Genomic DNA, 17,449 nt, shown 5'->3' on the forward strand with positions numbered 1-17,449 from the left:
CTATTTAAAGGGAGGCCTTGTCATGATTGGAGGGCTGGGCTTGAAAACTCAAATGGCTATAGGGGCCCACAGGGCCATCCACATGAGGAAGGTGGTCCGGGCAAGGGTGCTGCAAACCGGACAGCTCAGGGGCAGTCTACAGGGCAGCCCCATTCAGCATCACCAACGTTGCCATGAGTCAATAGCAGGGGAGTACAGGAGACCAAGGTACTAGTCCCAGGACTGTCAGCTCTTCCAGTTTTTCAAGAGAAGACAGAAATCCAGATTTATGTGAGCTCTCTTGACTTTAAATGTTAGCAACTAATTTAAAAAGAATCACTTTGTGGGGTCAATTGAAATACACCTACTTGCTGAAATACCTCCCAGGCAAGGGAGAGAGGGGCTGTTCAACGTCCCTCAATTCCGTATTTTTCAGAGGTCCTACTATGTGCCAGGTGCCCGGTGTTAGAGATACAGTAGTTTAGGAGACAGACATGTCTGTGCCCTCATGGGACTTAACTTCTAAAAGAGTTTAAAGTCCAAGCCCTGACAAGTCCTCTGAATGCAGACAACTTTCTCCTCACCCTCTGGGGTAAGGGGCCCCACAGAGCATCCTGGTTGGGGTGAGATTAAGATTCATGCTTCCCACGCCCATTAGGATGGCCCTAATAATAATTTTTTGAAAAGGAAAATAGCAAGTGTTGGCCACAATGTGGAGAAATTGGAACTCTTGTACATTGCTGATGGGAATGTAAAGTAGTGGAATACAGTTTGGTGATTCCTCAAAAGTTAAACATGGAATTACCATATGACCCAGAAATTCAACTCCTAAGTATATACCCAAGGGAATTGAAAACAGGTGCTCAAATATATGTACATGCATGCTCATAGCAGCACCATTCACAATAGTCAAAACGTGGAAACAACCTGAATTTCCATCTACAGATGAATGGATAAACAAATTGTAACGTATACATACAATGAAATACTATTCAGCCATAAAAGGAATTAAATGTGTCAGTATTTAACTGGATGAACCTTGAAAACAAGAAGCCAGTCACAAAAGGTGTGGCTTTGTGTGATTCCATTTACATGAAATATCCAGAATAAATTAATACAGCGATACAAAAAAGCAGGTTGGTGGTTGCCAAGGGCTGAGAGGAGGGAGGAACAGAGTAACTGCTTAATGCGTACCGCGTTTCCTTCTAGGATGACGAAAATGTTTTGGAACTACACAGAGGTGCTGATTGCACAACACTGTGAATGGGCTAAATGCCACTGCAGTGTTCACTTTAAAATGGTTAATTTTATAATGTTATGTGAAGTTCATCTAAAAATAGTTTTAAAAATTACAAACTACATAAAAGTGCTTTGCTAGGATGGTTAAACAAATTATGGTGCATCCAAACAGTGGAATATTATTCAGCCATTCAAGATTCGAGGATGTTTTAATGACATGGAAAAATGTTTCCAATGTAATACTAAGTAAGCAAGTGGGATAAAAATTGTATATGCAGCATTTTACTAATTATATTAAATAAAATGTGCACAAAACAGAAGACTATAAAAATAAGCTAAAATGTTTGTTATCCAAAATTTTTTTAAAAGATTCATGCTTCCAGGAATTCCCTGACGGTCCAGTGGTTAGGACTCAGCGCTTTCACTGCCGTGGCCGGAGTTCAATCCCTGGTTGGAGAACTGAGATCCCACAAGCTGCGAAGTGCGGTCAAAAAAACAAAAAACAAACAACAACAAAAGATTCATGCTTCCACTGCTTCAGCATCTACTAAGTGTCAGTCATAGTGAATGAGACGAATGAAGATCTTTGCCCTCCTGCAGCAGAGAACAGGCGACAGTGGCCCTGGGTCTAGAAAGAGCTGGAAGGTCAGCAGAGCCAGATTCTTTCTTCTCTCTTCTCTGCCCCAGACTCCCTGGGTGACCCTTTCACGCCTCAGTCCTCCTCATACGCAAAAGCTGCCCCTCGGGAGAGCCATCCAGCCTCTTGGTGTTTTCCCCTAGAAACACCTGTACATGCACCCAAGACCACACATCCAGGCTGGCCCCAGCAGTATTGTGTGTTCATCACCAGGGGAATGAGAAATAAGGCAGGATGGTCCCCTGCTGGGATCCTCCACTTAAAAGGAATAAACTAGAGCTCTGTTTCTTATCCTGGCTAGACCCTGACAACTTAATGATAAGAAGGCAGGGGAAAATGAAATTTCAGAAGAATCGCACAGTTAGATAGCGGTCATGTAGATCCTTAAAACACGAAAAACAATTTTATGTATTGTTTATGTACCCATATATATGTAATAAATTTTTGAAAGGCACAGACAGGAAGCACTGTAATTCATGACCGAGACTGCCTCTGGGGAGGAAGAGAAACAGAACTGAGAGGGATCCAAGGTGGGGAGGCTTCAATTTTAACTGTTACTTTCAGTAATTTTATTTTTTTAAAAACTGAAGCAAACATGACAAAATGTGAACATTTGTTAATTCTGGGTGGTGGGTTCCTGGGATATTTAGTGTATTATTCACTTTTCTGTATTTTAACCTCAGCCCCCCCCCCAAAAAAAGGATAGTGAAAAGAAAGCAGTGAAGAGAACCAATATCTCTTGAGGGCTTTCTCTGTGATGGCCAAAGTGGTCCTCAAAGTGTGTCCCCTGAACAAGCAGCACCAGCATCACCTGGGAATGCAAATTCTTGGGGTCCTGTGCCAGACTTACTGAGTCAGGAACTCTGGGGTCAAGACCCAGAAGTCTGTGTTTTAACAAGCCTTCCAGGTGATTCTGGTGTACCGCTAAAATATGAGAACCACCGGGCTAGATTGTAATAGCTATGACAATAGTTAACCCGTATTAAGCAATTAGACCTGTCAGACAGTGCTCTAAGAGCGTTCCTTCAGTAACTCAATCTAATCTTCAAAACAACCCTATGAAGGAGCCATATTTGAATTATCCCCATCCTACAGTTGTGGAAATGGAGGCACAGAAAGGCTAAATCTGCTGCCCAAGGTCCAACAGACAGGTTGCTCCCAGAAACCCTTTACCTAACCACTACACTAAACTGTCACTTACAGGACCTCTAACATACTCTAGCTCACTGCAGCCTTGGAAGAAAGACTTAATAGCCCTCTTTGACAGATGAGGAAATTGGAATTTAGGGAGGGAGAGTGACTTGTTCAAGGTCTCACAAGGAGGAAAGTGAGGGGCCACGCATCCTGTGGTCTGTCCAGGAGGTTTTAGGGTTTGACCTAGACCACCTGGGGATCAGGGCCCAGCTGGGAGGAGGAGGGAGCTTAGCGAGCGGACCCAGCTGCAGCCCTGCCTGAGTGTGACTTGCACCGTCACGCCTACGGCCAGCTGTCCCCTTCCCCACTATGGCTGCAAACCGGCCGTGACCGTGACGGTCACCCACCCCCACCAGGAACCGTAAGGGCCTTCCCCTCCCGGGCTCCGTGAAGCCCTTTTTTTTTTTCCTTTTGCAAAAGGGGAACCTGGACTGCCTAGAGAAGTGGCGGCTCAGGCACAAAGTCACCCTACAGCTTTCCCAGGCTCGCCGCCAGGCAATTCCGCTGTTCATCTGGGCACCCTCCCTCGCGGGTCGGCCCCCGCATCCCACCTCCTGTCCGCCGCTCCCACGACGGTCCCTTTCCCGGGCAACCCAACCTACGCGGCTCACCACCCCGGGTTCCCTCCGCAGCCCGAAGACCCTCAGGCCGAGGGTCACGGGCCGCTGTCCCCGATCCCGTGTGCGCTGCACTCACCTGGGCGCCCGCTCCTCGTCCCGTGGGCAGCCCGGATCCTCGCAGCTCGAGCGCCCCCCCAGCTCGGCAGCCCCCGGCGTCCGGGGCGCTCGTGCCCTAGGGAAAATGGACTGACTTTCGAGAAGAGGCTGGGGCTGCGCTCCGAGGGGCTTCGGGGCCGCGCGTCTTATGGGTCCCCTCTCGTGCTGGACTGTCCGCGTCCCCTCCCACTTGCTTCGAGTCCCCGGCGGTGCGCCCGGGCTGGAACCAGGGACACGGTGTCGCCCACAGGCCATCTGGGCTCCTTAGCCGCGCCCGGAGTGATGCTAACCCCGCCCCCAAGTGTCTTAAACCCGCCCCCGAAGATTCTAACCCCACCCCAGGGACTCTAATCTCTGTCCCCACCTCCTAAAATCCTAATCCCGCCGCCTAAGGATTTTTTTAAACACCGCCCATCCAAGGTTTCTAACCCTGCCCCCAAGAATCCTAACCTTGTCCCTGAGGGATAATAACCCCGCCCCCAAGAATTTTAACCGGTCCTTCAAAGGTCCCAACCCCCAAATAACCTAACACCTCCCCCAATGTATTCTAACGCTGCCTCCCATCGCCCTAATCCTGCCCTAAAGGATTCTAAACCCCACGCTTCCGAGAACCCCAATACCTCATCTCCTCCTCCTGAGATCTTAATTCTGCCCCAAAGTATTTTGAATCTCACATCTGAAGGAATTTTAACCTCGCCTACCGGAGATTTCTAATTCTGCCCCCTGGATTTTAATCCCACCAACCGAAGGATCCTAACCCTTTTCTTGAAAAGATTCTAACCCAGCCCTCAGGATTTATGACCCTAATCCTAGGGATTCTAATCTCTCTCCTGAGAGATCCCAACCTGTTCCCATAGGATTTTAATCCGCCCCCCAGGATTCTAATCCGGCCCATCCAAATATTCCATCCCTGCCTTCCAGGGTTTCTGATGGCACCTATCAAAAGATTCTAAACCTGTTCGGGAGGATCCTAACCCCACTCTCGTCATTCTCACACGATTCTAAATCCACTCCTCCTCCCCCAAGCATTCCCCACCCTTCCAATCGCCACCTCCAAACCCGGGCCCCTCCCCACACCGCGTCCCAAGCCTTCCCGGCCCTTCTGTGGTCTGCGGTTTCCGCTCCGCAGGCCCCTGGCGATTGAAACGCCAAGCAAAGTTCCTTGCCTGCAGGAACCAGCCTGGCTTACTCCTTGCAGGTTTCCTGGCAGCTCAGAGGAGTTCGAAAATTGAGGGGGCGGCAAGTGGGGCTGGAGGGCACAGCTGGAGGCCACAGATGAGTGAGATGTGCCCAGGGCCAGGCAAGGGCAGAGCACATCTCCTCCTGGAAAGAGAGGGACTGTCACCCTAAATTCTGCTGAACACACCTCCAAAATGTATGGGAATCCTACTGTGTCTCTGTAGTCCCACTGCTACCAGCCAGTTCAGGCCACCATCATCTCTCCATTCATTCATTCAGCAAGATTGTACTGGGCGCTGGGCTACACAGGGCTGGCTTCTTGGCCTCAGCACTATTGACATTTAGGTCCTGAAATTCTTTGTTGTGGGGTCTGTTTTGTGCATAGTAGAATGTTGAACAGCATTCCTGGATTTCATCCACTAGATGCCAGTAGCAACCCCCTTCCCCAGTTGTGACAGCCAAAATGTTTCCAGACATGACCAAACGTCCTGGGGGGGGAGGGGGGCAGAGGAGGGGGACAGACCATGGATGAGAAAGATAATGACTCTGCTCTTATGTGTTTTGTTTATGTACTTAAATACATGTATGCACTTTTAAAATGTAGAAAACGGGGGACTTCCCTGGTGGTTCTTAAGTGATTAAGAATCCGCCTGCCAATGCAGGGGACACAGGTTCAATCCCTGGTCCGGGAAGGTCCAACATGCCACGGATAAGCCCCGGCACCACAACTACTGAAGCCCGTGCACCACAGTGAGAAGCCCGCGCACCGCAAACAAGAGTAGCCCCTGCTCACCGCAACTAGAGAAAGCCGGCGCGTAGCAACGAAGACCCAATGCAGCCAAAAAAAAAAACGTGGATAATGGTTTATATATTTATTTATTTATTTATTTATTTATTTTATTTTATTTTTCGCTGCGTTGGGTCTTCTTTGCTGCGTATGGGCTTTCTCTAGTTGCAGCGAGAGGGGGCTACTTTTCACTGGGTGCGCGGGCTTCTCATTTCAGTGGCTTCTCTTGTTGCGGTGCTCGGGCTCTAGGCGCGCAGGCTTCGGTAGTTGTGGCTCACTGGCTGGAGAGCGCAGGCCCAGTAGTTGTGGCTCCCGGGCTTAGTTGCTCCGTGGCATGTGAGGTTTTCCCAGACCAGGGATCGAACCAGTGTCCCCTGCATTGGCAGGTGGATTCTTAACCACTGTGCCACCAGGGAAGCCCCTAGATAATGTTTTAATTGTGTGTTTAAGTTACTTGGATGGTACTTATTCAATTTTGTCCTTTTTTTTTCACTCCATCACTAGATACTATTAATATCTAGCCATGTTGCTGAAGGTCATTGTCTACATCCTCCATAGTCTATTTATCCATTCCCCTAGTCATGGACACCCAGATTGCACACAACTTCACACTACCATAAACAATGCCACTGTGGACATCCTGATATGTGTCCCCTTATGAACCCATGTGAGAATTTTATAAAGACTTGCTTTGCCAAGAATGACAGATTCTTGCAGAATGGCTGCTGCCTGGATTCCTCTCCTGCCATTTCCCCGTATCTTGTCCCTTGGTATCATCTGCTGGTCTTAATTTGAGTTCCCCAGAAGCAGACCCTAGACATGGATTCAAGTGAAAGTCAGTTATTCGGAAGATGCAGAAAACACTGGTAAGGGAGTGGGTGAATGAGACAGGCAAGGGAAGAAAGCCAATTAAGAGAGCATTATCAAGCAAGCTCCAATTGTGGGCTCCTGGATCTCAATCCTGCTGGGAAGCGAACCCACTTCAGAGTTATCCCACCTGAGGCTTGAGGGAGCTGGGGTATTTATACACCAACGCCTGCCAGACATTGGATGAGGGCTGCTCCCAGGGGGATATTAATCCTCCAGCATTTCTGGTCTGCCCCATGCATGCTCCAGTCACCAGAGAGAGCCTCTAGGAAGAGAGATGCAGGTTCCAGGGACATTAGAGGGTCATTGTCAGCATCAGCTGCATCTTCTTCCACAAGTTTGCCATTCTGATGGCAAAGGACCACTGATAGCTGTAACATTCTCCTGCTAACAGCCAATTTCCCCAATTTTTTTGCTATTAAAGTAATGCTGCAATAAAAATTCTTGTATGTGTTCCCAAAGCCCCTATCAATTTTATTGCGGCATAATCTTATAAATAAAATGCACCATTTAAAATACTCAGAATACTTGATGAATTCTGATGAATTCATCAGAATTCTTGATGAATTTTAAATACTCAGAATACTTGATGAATTCTTGATGAATACATCAAAATACTTGACGAATTTTGGCAACTGTATACATCTGTGTAACCACCACACTAATCAAGATATAGAACATTTCTATCCCTCCAAAAAGTTCCCTTTTACCCTGTTGCTCTCAACTTCTCCCACTCATTTCCTAAGGTAACAACTGATTGGATTTTTGTCATTATAGATTAGCTTTGTCTTTTCTGGGATTTTACATAAATGCAATCATACAGTATGTTTCTTTTTCATCTGTCTTTTTACTCACATATTGCTTTTAAGAGTTTCCATGTTGTTTCATATTCTAGTATTTTGTTCCTTTTCACTGCTGAGAAGTATTCCATAGTACCGATGTATCACTATTTGTTTATCCATTTACTTGTTGGTGGATATTTGGGTTCCTTTTGTTACAAGAATAAAGCTGTTATGAACATTCATGTACAAGTCTTTGTGTGGACATGTTTTCATTTCTATTGGTTAAATACTTTGGACTAGAATTGCTGGGTCCTATAGTAAGTGTATGTTTAACTTTATAATACAATGCTAAATTGGTTTTCAGAGTAATTATACCATTTTGCATTCCTACCAGTGATGTATGGTTTCCAGTTTTGTCACGTCCTGTCAATTTTGTATTGTCGTTCTTTGTAATTAAAAAAATATTTCCCATCTAACTCGTATTAGCATCAAAGAATATTGATACAATTACAAATTTTATCCTAAAGCACTGGCTTACTAGTATTTGGGGTGGCAAACATTTTGTCTACTCATGCATTCATTCATTCATTGTCATGGGGAGTATAGCTGGCCATAAGCAGTGGTGCTAAATACTGCATCTTTGGAGTCAGACTAGAATTCAAACCCTGGCACTGCCATTTATCAACTGAGTGATCTTGCACATATGAAGTCACCTCTCTGAGCCTCAGTTTCCTTATCTGTCAAGTAGGAATAATAATAGTACTTACCTCGGTGAGTCATTGTGAGAGTCAACTAACATCTTATGTCTGAGGGTGATAAGGATTAAAAGGAAAATAAAGCAAAGCAACGGGAGAGGTAGCAGCGGTGGGGGAGGGGTGATGGTGTGACTTGAGACAGAGATGCAGGGAAGGCCACTCTGAAGAGGGAGCATGTCAGCAGAGACCTGCTGAATTGGGGGAGTGAGTCATGGGATGGTCTGGGGGAAGTGTGTTCCAAGCAGAAGGAATAATAATGGCTCAGGTCCTGAGGTGCAACTGCACTTGATGTGTTTAAGGAACACAAGGAGGCCAGTGTACCTGGAACAGAGTGGGCACAGGAGAGAATGATGGAGATGATGTTGGAGAAGTTGTGGGGTCAGACTGTGAGGCCATGAACCTCCTGGTACTGATATTAAACTTTAATTGACACGAGATGGGAGCCATTGGAGGGTTCTGAGCAGAGGAGTAAGCCACAACTGGCTTGTTTTTTAATGGGATCTCTCTGGCTGCTGGGTGGAGAATGGATTAGACGGGCCAGGGGAAGCAGGGAGCCCAGTGAGCAGGCTGAGGCAGTCCTCCAAAGGCAAGATGATGGTGGCATGTGCCGGGGTGGTGGCAAATGACAATTGTAGGAGCTCAGAGAAAGGATCAGAATTCTTGAAACTTTACGGGTATGCACAAGGAGAGTCATTGCAGCACCACTTTTACTAGGGAAGAACTGGAAATAACCTAGATGCCCATCATTTGGGGACTGGAAAAAAATGACAATACAGTAATGGAGTACCAAGCAGTTGTCAAAAGAATAATGATGTTTAAAAACTAATCATATTTCTATGCACTAGCAAAGAACAATCTGAAAATAAAGCTAAGAAAACAATTTCACTTACAATGTCAATGAAAAGAATAAAATACTGGGAATCAATTTAACAAAAGAAATGCAAGATACTTGGAAAACTAAGAAACATTTTAAAAAATATTTATTTATTTATTTGGCTATGCCCGGTCTTAGCTACAGCACGCGGGATCTTTTTTCAGTTGTGGCATGCGGGATTTAGTTCCCTGACCAGGGATCGAACCTAGGTCCCCTGCATTGGAAGCACTGGAGTCTTAATCACTGGACCACCAGGGAAGTCCCCGAAGAAACATTCTTGAAAGAAACTTAAGAAGACCTAAGTAATGTCATCTCAGGGGATGGAAAAGACATCCCTCTGTGGACTGGAAGACTTAATATTGTTAAGATGATGATACTCCCCAAAGTGATCAACCAAATCCCTATCAAAACCCCAGATGTCTTTTTTTTAAAATAAAAAATAAAAATAGACAAGTTCATCCTGAAATTCGTATGGGAATGCAAGGAACTCAGAACAGCCAAAACAAACTTGAAAAAGTCAACATTGGAGGACTCACTCTTTCCAGTTTGAAAACTTACTACAGTAATCAAGAAAGTAATCAGTGGAAGAGAATTGAGAGTCCAGAAGTAAACCCTCACATTCACGGCCAATTGATTTTCAACAAGGGTGCCAAGACAATTCAATGGGGGGAAAGAATAGTCTTTTCAACAGATGGTGTTGGAACTGGATGTCCCCATGCAAAATAATGAAGTTGAACCCTACCTCACACCGTCCACAAAAATTAGCTCGAAATGGATCATAGACCTAAATATATGAGCCCAAAACATAAAACTCTTAGAAGTAAATCTATATGACCTTGGGTTAGGCAAAGCCATCTTAGATGTGACATAAGTGACAAAAGAAAAAACAGAGAAACTGGACTTCATCAAAACTAAAAACTTGTGCTACAAATGATACAATCAAGAAAATGAGGGACTTCCCTGGCGGTCCAGTGGTTAAGACTCCGCACTCCCAATGCAGGGGGCCTGTGTTAGATCCCTGGTCAGGGAACTAAGAATCCGCATGCCGCATGGCGTGGCCTAAAAAAAAAAAAGAAAAAGAAAAAGAAAAAGAAAAGACAACCCACAGAGTGGGAGAAAATATTTGCAAATCATACATCTAATAAGGTACTGGTATCCTACATATTTAAATAACACAACTCAATAATAAAAAGACAATATAATTGAAAAGTGGGCAAAAGATCTGAATAGATATTTCTCCGAAGAAGCTATACAAATAGCTAATAAGCACATAAAAAGATGCTTACTATCATTAGTCATTAGGGAAATACAAATTAAGTCCAATGAGATGCCACTTCACATCCATTAGAATGGCTAATAACAAAAAAGACAGATAATAGCAAGTGTTGATGAGACTCTGAAGAAATTAGAACCTTCATATATTGTGGTGGGAATGTAAAATGGTGCAGCCCCTTTGGAAGACGGTGTGGCAGTTCCTCAAAACGTTAAACATGGAGTTACCATATGACCCAGCAATCCCACTCTTAGGTGTCTGCCCAAGAGAATTGAAAATATGTCTACACAAACATTTGTATGTGAAATTTTCATAGCAACATTATTCATAATAGCCAACAAGTGGAACAACTCTGATGTCCATCAATGGATAAATAAAATGTGCTATATCCATTCAATGGAATATTATTTGGCAATAAAACAGTATGAAGTACTGATACATGCTACAACATGGGTGAACTTTGAAAACTTGTTAAATGAAAGAGGCCGGTCACAAAAGATCACATATTGTATAATTCCATTTACATGAAATGTCCAGAATAGGCAAATCTACAGAAACAGAAAGTAGATTAGTGGTTGTCTAGGGCTGGGGGTTGGGGAGAAATAAGGGGTGACTGCTAGTGGTTACGGGGTTTTTGTGTGGGGGGGGTGGGTAATGAAAATGCCCTAAAATTGATTGTAGTAATGGCTGCACAACTCTGTGAACATACTAAAAATTACTAGAGTGTACATTTAAATGGATGAATAAGTGAATTATAATTCAATAAAAAATTTTTTTAAATGAAGAAAGTCGTTATGTACTAATAGGGAACATGTGGGTAAGGGGAGGGGGGAGCAAGGTGCACAACAGTTTCTATTGTATTTTACTATTTGTGTAGAACAGGAGAACAAGGATACGGGAATTTACCAGCACATGCCTGGGCGGAGTCAGGAAGGGCACACATAGGAAACAGCCCCAGTGGTTTCTTCCAGGGAAGGGAATTGTGTAGCTGGGTGACAGAGGAGGGAGGGAGACTTATTGGTCCTAGTATACCCTTTGTACTCTTGAATTTTGAACGACCTGAATATATTAACTATTCAAAAATAAAGTCATTTAAAAAAATCAGAGACTTCATGGACAAGATAGAATTGGGGCTGGGTAGGATTTTTAGAGGATGAAGAGTCCAAAAAGGTTCTGGGTGTGCACTTGACACTGGGGCCAGGGGTGTAGGAATGATGGAAGCAAAGGCATTGAGACTGGACTGACTGTCTCTCACTATCTGTGACTTTGGGCAAGTTACTCAACTCCTCTCTGCCCCTGCTTCCTCACCTGCAAAGTGGAATGGTAAGAGTGCTTACCTCACCAGGTCATTGAATCATTGCATATCAAGCTAATTACTGTGCCCTCACTTATATCATCTCATTTAATCTCTTTGAAATGGGGATGATTATAAGTGGATGGCTCAGAGAGGTAAAGACACTTGCCCAAGGTCACACAGCCAGCAACAAATTCGAATCCAGGTCTGTGAGCCTCCAGTGTGCCTCCAAAGGCTGTGCTTGTAAGGACTACACAAACCTAGTAAGTGTGCCCGGGAGATTAAGGAATAGAGAGAGAGAGAGATGCTGATGGGAGGACATGACGCAGGGCTCAGTCCCGGAGGGAGGGCAGGAGCTAGGGAACAATGCAGGCTTCACTTTACAGGGGGTCAGAGGTTAGCTCCTTCAAAAGTATATTTTCCTATTTCCAGGAGCATTTGCATTTTATTTCAAATTCTTTGGGAACTGCTGATTGCTCTACATTCAAAACAGGATGGGGGATGGGGAAGAGAGCCACAAATGACTATTTCAAGGCCCAGATATTTCCCCTTTTATTTGCAAAGTAGCCAGTGTACACCCTCTCAGGCAGGAGGTCATTGCTGCCCTCATTTTCCAAGAGAGGCAAACAAAAACCTGAGAAGACTAGCCCTTGAGAACCTCATAACAGCCCCCAGCAGGTCCTTGACCACTCTTAAAAAACTCCTCCATCTTCCATCATCTCTAGCCCCCCATGCCCACCTCCACCCCTGCCCTGGCTTATTTTTCTCCGGAGAACTTGTCACCACCAGGCACTTTAATACATACTTATATGTTAACCTGTTTGTTGTCTATCTCTTCTACTTTTTTTTTTTGCAAGTTCCACGCAGATACTATTCATGTGCATGGTTTTACAGATGGAGAAACTGAATGAATGAAGGACACTGAATGAATGAAAGAAACTGAATGAAGGAAGGAACCGAATGAATGAAGGTCTAGTGAATAACAGTGCCGGGATCCAAACCCTTCATTTGATTAATTCTGTAAGTATTTATTAAGGGTTTACTATGTGTAGTTTCCAGACTTTTCTCTACACATTTACATACATATACAGGTAAATACAAAACCATGTTATTTTCAAAAAATGAATGTACTCTCTGTACTATTGTACAAGCACGTCTTGGGGCTCTCTCCATGTTAATTCACCACTGAATGTGAGCGAGGCTGGGGCCCAGGGACTTTAATCTCTCAGAATGCTGCCAGGAGCTGGGAGGACAAAAATGGACAAGATAGTCTTGGCCCTCAAGCAATGCCCAATTCAATTAGGGAGACAAAAACTTAGACCAATAACTTAGATACAGAAGTGGAAAATTCTGTGGTAGAGAGGCACATGATATTGTAGAACCAAGTAGGAGGGACATCGGCCCAGCCTGGGGTGCATCAAGGAGGACTTCTTGAAGGAGGTGATCCATTGAGGCTTAAAGGATGATAGTGGAAGGTCATGGCAAAGGATTTTCCGGACAGAAGGTACAGCCTGACAAAGACTTGAGGGAGGAAAGCCTGGCCTGTTTGAGGAACCACAAACCTTCTGTTTTGTTGGTGCCTGAAGCCCGAGGCAAGAGAAGGCAGACCATGAGGCTGGAGATGGCAGCAGCAGCAGCGGATAAGGAGCTGGGGCTTTCTCATGAGGGTGACCAGGGAGACTGGGCTATGCATGTCTTGGAAGCTTACCTACCCCAGGTACCATCCTAGAGGTAGCCGACCTCTTGCTCAGGGGTGTGGCAGGGCTGAACCGGGATGGGGATGGTGGGGGGGGTGTCAATGAAGTTGTTTTTCTGCCCCCAGCTGCGTGGCCACCTCCAGCTGATGGGTCCCCCTGGGGCGGGGGGTACGGGACTGTTCGGTTTCACAACCCCCCCTCCCTTCCCCCAGTGTCTCCGGAGGCCAAGAAAAGAGGAAGCGCTACGCGGACTTCCTCCTGGGTCCGGGTGCTTGCGAGCCCAGGCGGGTCCTTCGGAAGGGCGGGGGGAGGGGCGGGGCACAGAAGGACCTCCCCGCCCACACGCTTTCAGCAGAATAAAAAGGCCTGGCCTAGTCCCGCCCCCTTTCCTCGGTGGCCGAGGTCCTGCAGGGTGGGCCCAGGCCTGGAGCTGGGAGAGCGAGTTCGCATCCCAGCAGTCCTAACACACTGTCTCTTCCTGTACAGGGCCTCCTCTCTGAGACTCACATCTTGAATGAGAGGGCACGTCCTATCCAGCAATTTAAAACTGAGGCGATGTGTATGAATTAATATGGAGAGAGCCCCAAGATACGCTTTCAGAATAGTGTAGAGTACATTCATTAAAAAACAAACAAACAAACAAAAACCCCAACAAACCAACCATGGTTTTGTATTTACCTATATACGTATGTTAATGTGTAGAGAAAGGTCTGAAAGCTACACGGCCGATAAGAACAGATATTGTCACTGAAAGAAGAAAGGAACATTGGGATCAGGGAGAAAGAGATGAACTTTCTTCTATTTTTTTTAAACTAGAGAGTATTTGTTTTTATTTGTGTAATTAAAATGATAATAATAAATGAGAAGATTGGAATACATGGTTATGGAGGGTCTTTTTCCCCAAACATTTTATTATGAAATTTCCCAAACATACAGCAAAATTGAAAAACTTTTACAACAAAACCCCTATACTCACCACCTTCATTCTACCATTAACATTCTACTTGCTTCATCACATGTCTGTCCATCTAGCTGTACATCAATTCACCTTTGAAATGTATTTCAAAGTAAATTACTTTGGGGGTTTCCCTGGTGGCACAGTGGTTAAGAATCCGCCTGCCAACGCAGGGAACACGGGTTCGAGCCCTGGTCCAGGAAGATCCCACATGCCGTGGAGCAACTAAGCCCATGCGCCACAATTACTGAGCTTGCGCTCTAGAGCCTGCGAGCCACAACGACTGAGCCCATGTGCCACAACTACTGAAGCCCGGGGGCCTAGAGCCCGTGCTCCGCAACAAGAGAAGCCACCACAATGAGAAGCCCATGCACTGGGACAAAGAGTAGCCCCCGCTCGACATAACTAGAGAAAGCCTGCACGCAGCAACGAAGACCCAACACAGCCAAAAATAAATAAATAAAAATAAATTTAAAAAAAAAGTAAATTACTTTGGCATACATATTAGTTCAATGTTTGCTTACAAAATTCAATGTAAAATTTACATACAACAAAGTGAATAAGATTAAGTGTTCATTTGCTGAATTTTTGCAAATGGATATACATCCATGTAACTTCAACCCTGTTAAAATAGATTGCCATCAATCCTGAAAGTTTCCCTTTGTCCTACAGTATATTTTAATTGCCAACATTCCATGAGTCAGCATTCCACACAGGGCCAGGTATATAGTAGTGCTCAATAAATGTTTGTTGAAGGATGAATGTGCACATGGCCTGCTCCCCTGAGGGCAGGACGATGTCTTTTTCTCTTGCATTTCCCACAGAACTGATACACAGTAAATGCTTAATAAAGACTTATGGATTGTATTAGTTATTCATTGCTGTGTAACAAATTATCCCTAAATTTAGCAGTTTAAAGCATTATAAGCAGTTATTATCTCACCCAGTTTCTGTGGGTCAGGAATCTGGGAGCAGCTTAGCTTAGTGGTTCTGGCTTGGGGTCTCTCATGAAGCAGGCAAGGTCAGCCTGATCTGCAGTCTTCTGAAGGATAGACTGGAGCTGAGGATCCATTTCCAGAATGACTCACTCATATGACTGTTGGCAGGAGACCCAGGTCCTCATTACATGAACCTCTCCATAAGCCTGCCTGAGTGTGCTTATGTGGCTGGCTTCCCCCAGAGCGAGTGATCTGGGAGAGAAAGGTGACACATCACACTGGGTACACAGGTCATCTCTAGTCAGTGTGGGAGTGGTCCACACAAGAGCAAGAATGCCAGGAGGTGAGACTACTTGAGGACTTCTTGGAGAAGAAAGCCATTATGAATATGGATTCAGATTTTCTGAGCACTTGCTTTGTGCTGGATGCTGTGTTGGGCTCCTGGAGGGAATGTAAGGATGAGTCACAACCAGTTCTCCCCCTTCCCCTCACAAGATCAAGATCTCTTTGTGTGTGTGTGTGTGTTGGAGGTGGAGATGGGGAGGTCAGACAGACATGGAAACAGATGACAGTGTTGTAGAGTATGATAAATCTCACAATAGTGGTTTTTAAAATTGCTTTTCTGTAATTCATGTTCATGACACAACATTTGAGATAACATCATGAAAAGAGAGTTTCCTTTCCTCCATATTTTACAGCTGTACATTCCTCTAGCTCAGAGGCAACAACTATAACCTGTTTTGTATATGCTTCCAGAACTATGTGTTCCATGCATAGACAGAAAGACATTTACTGCCCTCTTTAAACAAAAAGCACCATCCATAGTTCATTATTCTGCACCTTGTTTTTCTTTTTTCCACTCACTCTATCTTGGAAACAATTCCATATCAGTACACAGAGAGCTACTTCATTCTTACTTATGGCTGCATGGTATTCTATTGTCTGCCTGAGTCCCGGTTTATTTAACCAGTCCTCTTTATCACCGAACGTCTGGTTTCTCCCTTTCTTTCTTTCTTGCTTTCTTTCTTTCTTTCTTTTGGCCGTGACACGCAGCATGCAAGATGCAGGGATCTTAGTTCCCCGACCAGGGATGGAAACTGTGTCCCCTGCATTGGGAGCGCAGAGTCTTAACCATTGAACCACTGGGGAAGTCCCAACATTTGGTTTATTTCTAACCTCTTGTTCTTAGAAGCAAAGCTGCAACGATTTTCCTTGCATAGCCATCGTTTCCATTTTGTGCCTATGAATGCAGGAGAAATTCCTGGAATTGAAATTGTTGCATCAAAGGGTGTGTACATTTAAAACATTGGTAGATATTGCTAATAGGTTTTTTAAAAAAAATTTGGTTGCCCCAGGTCTTAGTTGCGGCTCACCAGCTCCTTAGTTGTGGCATGTGAACTCTTAGTTGCAGCATGCATGTGGGATCTAGATCCCTGACCAGGGGTCGAAGCCAGGCCCCCTGCATTGGGAGCGTGGAGTCTTAACCACTGCACCACCAGGGAAGTCCCCCGCTAAGTAGGCTTTATGCCAACTTGCCCTCCCACTTAAAACATGTGAGTGCCTGTTTCTTCACACTACACACACGGTAAGTTATCAAACTGTCCGAACTTTGCCAATCTAGTAATTGAAAAATGGTTTCTCAATGTAGTTTTAATTTGCATTTTTCTTATTAGAGTGAGGCTGAACACCTTGTCACATGTTTCAGAACCAATTGTATTTTCTTTTCTGTGAACTGAATAAATAATTTGCCCATTTTTCTGCTGGGCTGTGGGTGCTTATTATTTATTTGAACGTTCTCTTTACACATCAAAGGCACTGTCTGCATGATAAGCTTCAAAAATAATTTTTTGGAAAAAGTTGCTTTTAGACAGAGATGAGAAGTTTCTACAGGTCACATCATTTTCTGTGCATCACTGCAGGGCTGCCTAAGGGCTAAGGGGGCAGCCGTGCCATGTAGAGTTCTAGAAGGTGATGCTAGGATCTGGCGCTGGGGTTGGGGGAGGAGGGGTGGGCAAGGAGGCAGTTGTTAGCTCTCACACTAGATGGAAAGGGCTGTCTCAGAAGACAGCAAGCTCCCCAGGGCAGGAAGTGGGCAAGACAGGCTGGCCTGGCTCTAAGACCTTTTGCCCTTCATCTGGAATGTCTGCGGATAGACAAGTCAGAAAGGCGAAGACACACAAATAGGGCTGTCAATTTCTGATCATTTGGGCCTTGAGTGGGTGGTTACTGCATCTGGAACATTATTTGTTTATTTATTTATTTTTTTTTTTAATTAAAAAAATT

At 44.9% G+C, this 17,449-nt stretch overlaps 1 protein-coding gene across 1 annotated transcript in view; it reads right to left on the bottom strand.

The window, feature by feature from the left end:
* The window catches only part of HCK (HCK proto-oncogene, Src family tyrosine kinase), a 39,541-nt gene extending 35,529 nt beyond the window's left edge, over positions 1 to 4,012 (bottom strand). The window contains exon 1 of the mRNA XM_061209993.1: positions 3,746 to 4,012. The gene's annotated coding sequence lies outside the window, so the exon portion shown is untranslated. The remainder of the gene's footprint in view (positions 1 to 3,745) is intronic.
* Between the last annotated feature and the right edge of the window lie 13,437 nt (positions 4,013 to 17,449).

The sequence above is a fragment of the Eubalaena glacialis genome, chromosome 13, assembly GCF_028564815.1.
Source record: "Eubalaena glacialis isolate mEubGla1 chromosome 13, mEubGla1.1.hap2.+ XY, whole genome shotgun sequence".
NCBI lineage: Eukaryota > Metazoa > Chordata > Mammalia > Artiodactyla > Balaenidae > Eubalaena > Eubalaena glacialis.